The 8,260-nt window shown below is 42.0% G+C and overlaps 2 protein-coding genes, 1 long non-coding RNA gene and 1 pseudogene across 7 annotated transcripts in view; 3 read left to right on the top strand and 1 right to left on the bottom strand.

Annotated features, from left to right (window-relative positions):
- The window catches only part of LOC126404393 (uncharacterized), a 130,757-nt gene extending 130,545 nt beyond the window's left edge, over positions 1-212 (bottom strand). For both annotated transcript variants that reach the window (XR_007571457.1, XR_007571458.1), the window contains exon 1: positions 8-212. This is a non-coding gene — a long non-coding RNA (uncharacterized LOC126404393). The remainder of the gene's footprint in view (positions 1-7) is intronic.
- The window catches only part of LOC126404276 (gastrula zinc finger protein XlCGF57.1-like), a 236,338-nt gene that overhangs the window by 125,588 nt on the left and 102,490 nt on the right, over positions 1-8,260 (top strand). The window lies entirely within an intron of this gene.
- The window catches only part of LOC126404292 (oocyte zinc finger protein XlCOF6-like), an 89,066-nt pseudogene that overhangs the window by 17,400 nt on the left and 63,406 nt on the right, over positions 1-8,260 (top strand).
- Positions 1-8,260, top strand: part of LOC126404306 (gastrula zinc finger protein XlCGF57.1-like) — a 28,736-nt gene that overhangs the window by 5,003 nt on the left and 15,473 nt on the right. The window lies entirely within an intron of this gene.

An 8,260-nucleotide genomic window follows, 5' to 3' on the forward strand; every position in this document is an offset into this window, starting at 1 on the left:
TCCACACATTAAAGAGGACCAGGAGGACCCAGAGCCTCCACACATTAAAGAGGAACAGGAGGACCCAGAGCCTCCACACATTAAAGAGGACCAGGAGTTCACATTCACTCCTGTCCCTGTGAAGAGTGAAGATGATGAAGAGAAACCTCAGTCCTCACAGCTTCATCAAAGACACACTGAACAGATGGAAACTGGAGCTGATGGAGAGGACTNAAGAGAAACCTCAGTCCTCACAGCTTCATCAAAGACACACTGAACAGATGGAAACTGGAGCTGATGGAGAGGACTGTGGAGGACCAGAACCAGCCAGGAACTCAGATCCAGATACACATTTACAACCTGAGACACATGACAAGACTGGAGAGTCTTCTGAACCTGAGACTGATGACAAGACTGGAGAGTCTTCTGAACCTGAGACTGATGACAGTGACGATGATGATGATTGGACAGAGACCAGAAAACCTCGGTCAGGTTTAAACTCTCTTAAAAATGATAAAGCCCCCATCAGTGATTCAAAATGTAGTGCTGATGAGAAACCATTTAGCTGCTCTGAGTGTGGGAAAAGATATAGTCATAGTTCAACAATGAAGATACACATGAGATCCCATACAGGAGAAAAACCATTTAGCTGCTCTGAGTGTGGGAAACGATTTTCTCAAACAGGTCATCTGACGAGACACATGAGCATTCACACAGGAGAAAAACCATTTAGCTGCTCTGAGTGTGGAAAAAGATTTTCTCATTCAGGTGCTCTGAAGACACACATGACAATTCATACAGGAGAAAAACTATTCAGCTGCTCTGAGTGTGAGAAAAGATTTTCTCACTCAAATACTCTGAAGATACACATGAGAACTCATACAGGAGAAAAACCATTGAGCTGCTCTGAGTGTGGGAAAAGATTTTCTCAAAGAAATGGTTTGAATGTACACATGAGAACTCATACAAGAGGAACACCATTTGGCTGCTCTGAGTGTGGGAAGAGATTTTGTAGTCATGGAGATCTGCAGAAACACATAAGAAGTGGGAAGAGATTCCTGCGCAAAGAAAACTTAGTTGGTCACGTGACAGTCCACACAGGAGAGAAACCTCTCAGCTGCCATGTTTGTGACCAGACATTCACTTGGCCTCACCAACTCATAAACCATCAGTGTGTTGGTTGCCAGTCCTCACAGCCTCATCAAAGTGAAACTGAGGAGAACAGAGAGGCAGAGCCTCCAGCCAGCAGCTCAGCTGAACAGATGGAAGCAGAGGCTGAAGGATAGGACTGTGGAGGACCAGAACCAGCCAGGAACTCAGATCCAGATACACATTTAAAACCTGAGACTGATGACAAGACTGGAGAGTCTTCTGAACCTGAGACTGATGATAGTGACGATGATTGGAAAGAGACCAGATAATCTCAGTCATGTTTTTGCTGTGAACTTGTAGCTTCCTGTCAGTTGTTAGCAGCAGGTTAAACTGTTACTGCGACGCCTTTTAGATGTCAGGACTTATTCACTGTAAGCTGGTAACAAATTTACGCCTCTCCAGTTCATGTATTTATAGTATTTGCCAGTCGCATTGGAGCTCCATGGTCACAAAATGCGACTGCGAGTCACAGTTTGGATCTCTCCTGGTCACACTGTCGTTTAACTCATTAAGTTAAGCTCTTACAGCTGCGCCACTAAACATGGATGATTTATTCATAACGATAACAGAGTACGAGGAGGAACTTTGTCGATGAAAAGAGGAGAATGAGCGACAACGGAAACTACTGGACGCTGTTTTCAACCCTCAGCTTTGGTTACACAGAGCAGGTTTGTTCATTAAACATTACAAGTTCATTATTAATAATATAACTGCAGCTTTGTTCAATAAATATTAAGTCTGTCAACGTTTAGAAGCCACGTTAGCTTCTGTGGTGTCGTTAGCTTCTGTGGTGTCATTAGCTTCTCTGGTGCCGTTAGCTTCTCTGGTGTCATTAGCTATTTCTACTTCTGGCCATCATGTTTTTTTCTTTGGATATGTAATAGGACAAACGTACTCTTTAACAATTTAGTGGGATTTCTTAACTCATAAGGGACACAGGTAACGTGTTTACTTCCTGTAAATAGAGCAGTAAATCTGATGTCCATTTATGTATTTTGTATTTATCTGTAGGGTTGGGCCGGTTCTCTGTAATACCAATTCAGTTTGGTACTCCGTCTTGGACTGGGTTTTTTTTTTTTTGAGACCGACCGGACCGCATACTCGGGCGGAACGTAGGCGGAGCGGACTCCTTGGAGGTACGCCCGGTAAAAGCAGATGTCCGCAAGCCCTGTGCGCGCAAAGCACGACCGCGCAGGCTCTGCTTCGCACAGCAGTGTCACACAAAACTGCTCGGCATGTATTTTTCACGTACATTTTTACAGGAAACTACAACGTGGAAGTGCGCTCGACTCCGTTTATAGTACGCCCGAGTCTGTGAGCACCTGTGTCTGCGTCTTCGCCAAGCGCACAGCGAGCAGGAGAGAGAGGGGTGGGTGTGGGGGTGGGGCGGGGACTGAGCTACGGGGTGCGAGTGCGTATGCGCCGAGGCCTCTACTGTAGCCTGGGGAGTCGATAATGGCGGACAATTCTTTAGAAATCAAAGAATGCGCCACTATGGCAACACTTTGGCTTTGAGCCAGACAAAGGAGGCAACCCTTGTTTGCACTGATTGAGTAAGCTGCAAAATTTATTTGTAAGGAATAAAAGAAACAACGTGTTACTGTCACTCATTTTATTTTAAATGAGTCAATTGTGCCCCCAAGTGGCGAAAATCCGGTATTACAGACTTGATGCGGTTTTTCACAATAACCGGACCGTTTTTTTTTTCTCATACCGACCCAACCCTATTTATCTCTTTTAACAACTTATTTTGACACAAAGACGCAGTCATATCTGTAGCATGCTTTACTGTATCATAATACATGTATCAGGATTACACTCACCAGCCACTTTATTAGGTACACCTTGCTAGTACCAGGTAGTGATGGTGTGATGAAGACCCGTGAATGTACGGAATCTTTCCGGCCATTGCTTCACCATTTTTTTGTTTGTTTGTTTGTTTTTTGTTTTTCTTTCCAGCAGATGTCCCTTAGATTTTACCTTTTTGGAAGATATCAGGTCAAAATGCTCCCAAACTGCAGATGTAAGATATCAGGTCAAAATGCTCCCAAACTGCAGATGTCGTTCGCCTTTTGGGTGGCTCCATTTTCTTAGACATGTTGTCAGTCTCATGCCTGTTGAGTGGGTATAAATGGATTAGGTGAGGCAAGTAACAAGATCTTATAAATACTCGAAGTTGTGCCTCTTTTTGTAATGGCTGACATTAAGTTATTATCTAGTTCTGTTTTATGTGCGAGGGTAAATTTACCAGTAATTGATTTAATTTGTAGATAGGCCAGGAACGCTGCTTCTGGTAGTCCAAATTCTGCTTTCACATCAGAGAAAGGACGGATACCATTTTCATTGCAGAGCTGGCCTATGGTGAAAACGCCTTTATGTTGCCATAATATATTGTTTAATGGCTTACCCCCAGCAGTCAGTAATGTATTAAGCCAAATAGGGCATGATGGTAACATTAGTCCATTTATACCCAACCTTTTGTGAAATAGTTTGGCAATAGAGCATGAAAATCTGATAATGCTGTTATTGAGGGTGGCTGGGGGATTAATAGAGTACCATAATGAGGCTGGTGTGGTGACTTTGGTTTCAAGTATAATTTTGCTCTCTAACCACTCCCAGCCACCCATGACAGGGTCAGATTTGTATGCCCAGGCTAGGGGGTATCTTGCATTAAGCGATAGATAATAACAGTACACATCTGGTACCCCAAGGCCTCCTTGAGATCTTGGTGTTGTAAGCTTTTTATAACCTATTCTCGGTTTTTGATTATTCCAAATAAAATGTATAAACAATGATTTTAATTGTTTAAACCATGATCGAGGAAAAAAGAGGGGATGGCTGATAAAATATACATAATCCTGGGTAAAATGTTCATTTTAAGTATTTCAACCCTTCCCCATATTGATATGGGTAGAACAGTCCATCTTTTAAGATCATCTTTAATCTTGACTAACAATTTAGGGCCATTTATATTAAACATTTCAGTAATTGGAGAAATAATATCTATGCCCAAATATTTAATACCTTTGCTTTTCCAAATAAAGGGTGTGCCTGCTCAGTGTACTTGAAATGTATGTTGATTCAAGGGCATCGCCTCACTCTTACTCCAATTTATCTTATAACCTGAGAGGTAACTGAAATTTTCCACTAGTTCAAGCAGGGCAGGTAATGACTCTGAGGGTTCATTTAAAGTGACTAATATGTCATCAGCGTGCAAATTCAATTTGAAATTATAGTTATGCATTGAACAAATAACAACGGGGAGATGGGGCATCCTTGATGGACCCCACGATGTCGACTAAATGGGGCAGATATCAGCCCATTGGTTTTGACACTTGAGACTGGTGCTCCATAAAGAGTTTTTACCCAGTGCATAAAAAATGGGCCGAAATTAAATTTAGATAATGTAAAAAGCAAAAAATTGCCATTCAATGCGGTCAAAGGCTTTCATTGCGTCTAAAGACGCGGCAATTGCAGGAGTTGTGAGGTTATTTGCGGCTGTTATGACATGCAAAAGTCTGCGCATGTTATTGGCTGAGACCCGTCCTGATATTTACCCCACTTGGTCTATATGAATCAGAGATGGAATCACTCTCTCCAGTCTAAGAGCAAGTATCTTTGCTAGAATCTTTTAATCATTATTTAAAATACTGAGAGGTCGATAGTTTTCCATCTTTTTATGGTCTTTTCCAGGTTTGGGCAAGACAGTAATGATGGCTCGTCGCATAGAGGGAGGCATCAATTCAGTTTCAATTGCCTCATTGAAGAGCATTAAAAGAATTGGTGAAAGAACTTTGCTGTAGCGTTTGTAAAATTCTATAGTGAAGCCATCTTCGCCAGGGGTTTTACCTGATGCTAGTTTGCTAATTGCTTGCTCAATTTCTGACTGAGTGATAGGAGACTCCATCTCTGCATTCTCACTGACACTAAGAGCTGGGAGATCCAGCCCATTAAAGAATTTGTTAAGGTCTTGATCCTTTGCCTTATATTCCGATGTATAAAGATTAGAGTAAAATTGTTTAAATGCCAAGTTAATGGAGGTATTATCAGTATGAGGAGTGCCTTTGCTATCACTAATAGCTGGTATAAAGTGCATGTTCTCCACTTGCTTTAATTTGTGGGCGAGCATTTTGCCTGCATTATCACCTGATTCAAAATGTCTCTTACGTAGCTGGAAAAGAGCATTAGCTGTTTCTTCATGCAACAGGCTTTGCAGGTCAGCTTTAACCGTGAATATAGACCTCCTTAGTTTCAAATTAGAAGGGTTGGACATGTGTTGTTCCTCTAGCGCTTTAAGTTCATTGCCAAGTTTAATTTTTCTTTCCATGCGTTTCTTTTTTTTCGCTGACGAATAACTAATCACCCATCCCCTACATGTAGCCTTAAAGGCTTCCCAGACAGTGGAGACTGAAGAGACTGATTTTAAGTTTATATCAAAGAAATCAATAGTTTTTTTTTCTATAAGATCAGCAAAATCAACATTCTTTAATAGAAAATTATTTAGCCTCCACTTTTTGGTTTTACACATGCTGGGTGATGGGAAAAAGGAGACAGAAACAGGTGCATGGTCGGATAATATGATGCTATGTATATGGGCATCAATCACATTTTGAATAAACTGCTTGGACATTAATATGTAATCAATTCTTGAATAAGAATTATGTACTCTAGAGTAGTAAGTATATTCTCGTATATCTTGTTTCATCAGGCGCCAAATGTCAGTTATTGCGAGTAGTGATTGTAGCTCTTCCATTGCTCCTCCAGAGATTCTGTCCGAGGGCAATGGGGAACCAGAGCGGTCTACCAGTGGGTCTTGTACCAAGTTAAAATCCCCGCACATGATAATAGGGCCCTCTATAGCTTTAGTGATAATAGAGCCAAGGGATGTAATGAAAGTTGCCTGTGTAGTATTGGGGGCATAGACGTTAATGAGAGTGCACTTGACATTGTATAGAAAGCCAGTTATAATAATATATCTGCCCTCCTTATCTATTATGCTCAGGCTTAGTTTAAATGGGATATTTTTTGCTATCAAGATACAGACTCCCCGAGATTTACCTGTTCCTGGAGAGGAAAAGATCTGTCCTACCCATTTCTTCTTCATATTCATAGACTGTACATCAGACAGGTGAGATTCCTGTAACATAGCTATGTCGCAGTTCAGAGATTTTAAATGTGCAAGGATTTTATATCGTTTTACAGAGTTTTGGGCACCATTGACATTCCAGCTCACCACTCTGATGTTACTAATAGTGTTGTTCATACAAAGAGGTGGGCAGAATTAGCATACAAAATCCCCTACCATGCTTAAAATAACACATTTGGGATTGATTGTATGTTGCAAAAAAAAACAAACAAAAAAAAAAAACGGGGGGGAACTAAAAATAATGAGGCGAGTGCCTCTGTATCCGCGAGGGAGAGGTGAGTACAGACGAGGCTAGTGCAGTAGGCCCGTGCCCAGATCCTACATTGTAAAGATTTGAGAAACCAAAAGAAAAAAGAATAAAATAAGGCGTAATACTACTTTAGTGGGGGTGTCAGTTCTATAATGAAAATACCTCAAACCCTTTTCCATGCATAACTTAACATGTTTCTTAATGCACATTAAGCAATCAAAAAAATAATAAAAATAATAGTAATGTTCATAATATCAGAATGTTATTAGACGTTTCCCTCTTTTATGCATTTACCTGCATTTTAGCAGATTATGCCATATTTTAGTGTTCTCATAATGAACATTCGGAATAGCATAGAGAGGGCTAATCAACAACATACCACTCAGAAGTAGTTAGGTATCTTGGTTTTTACGTCTTCGACAGCTTCATGTGGAGAGGAGTAGATGCGCTGCTGCCCATCTCCCAGGGTGACGCGCAGCTTTGCCGGGTAGATCAAGCCGTACTGTAGGCCGGCTTTCCGTAGCGTCTTTTTGATGTCCACGAAGCTGGAGCGCTGTCTTTGAATCTCGGCTGAGAAGTCCTGGAAGACCGAAAAGTGTTGAATCTCGGCTGAGAAGTCCTGGAAGACCGAAAAGTGAGGTGAGGATTTCTTGTTTGACGCTCCATCGTAGTAGTCTGATGAGAATGGGACGCGGTGGTTCACCTGCAGCAGGTCTGGGTCTGAATGTGCGGTGTGCACGCTCGATATCTGGTGGTGCGCCTTCGGCCCTGTCAAGGATGTAGCAGAGCAACTTTCCCACAAAGGGCACCAACCTGTTGCCTTCCAGGCCCTCAGGAATTGAGGTGAATCTTAAATTATTGCGTCGAGACCTATTTTCAAGGTCATTAATTTTTTGAAGTAGCTGTTGAATTGTCTTGTCATGCTGTTTCGCCTGGTCGGTGGTTGCTTCAAGCGTGTCTTCCAGTGTTGATATGCGTTCCTCTGCGTTCGTAATTCTCTGATGGATTGCTCGCGTGTCCTCGTTCAGGGTCTTGATTGCCTCAGCAACACTGTCAATCTTCTCATCAACTTTGTTACTGAGCGTTTGTAGTTGGAAGAGTAGCTGCTGAGCCCATTCTGGCGTGTCTGAGCCATCAAGCTTGCTTTTACTTCTCATCGATAGGTTTATTTGCGCAGATTCTGACATCGCCGCAAACTTACTCATTTCCAACAAACTTTTGTGGCAGGGTTTTGAGTTATGGTTTCTCTGTTGAGGATTTTAGACGAATTTAAGGTCTGAGCACCGGAGCTGTTTGTCTAGCGTGGCGTCTTCACCTGAAGCATCGCGAGACGCATGGGAGAAGGATCTTGGTGTGTCACTGACTCCAGAACAGTGGAATGCTATATGGAAGAAGGGTATTGTGTCATCCAGGTGTGTTCGGTACCGGATTATACAATTTAAGATATTATGCAGAGCTTATATGACACCCTCTCGTATATCCAAAATAAATAAAGATCTGTCAGATCAATGTTGGCATAACTGTGGGGGGCATGGATCATTATGACATCTTCTATGGGACTGCCCGGCAGTCAAGACATTCTGGCTTGGCATAACAAAGGTGCTAACAGATATGTTTAAGGTTCATGTACCTGCCTGCCCCATCACATGCCTTCTTGGACAATCACTGGAACATGTCAAATCAAGCTCCACACACTACTTTATGAATTTAGGCTTTCTCTCTGCAAAAAGAAT

This window comes from Epinephelus moara, chromosome 17 (assembly GCF_006386435.1).
Source record: "Epinephelus moara isolate mb chromosome 17, YSFRI_EMoa_1.0, whole genome shotgun sequence".
Lineage (NCBI taxonomy): Eukaryota > Metazoa > Chordata > Actinopteri > Perciformes > Serranidae > Epinephelus > Epinephelus moara.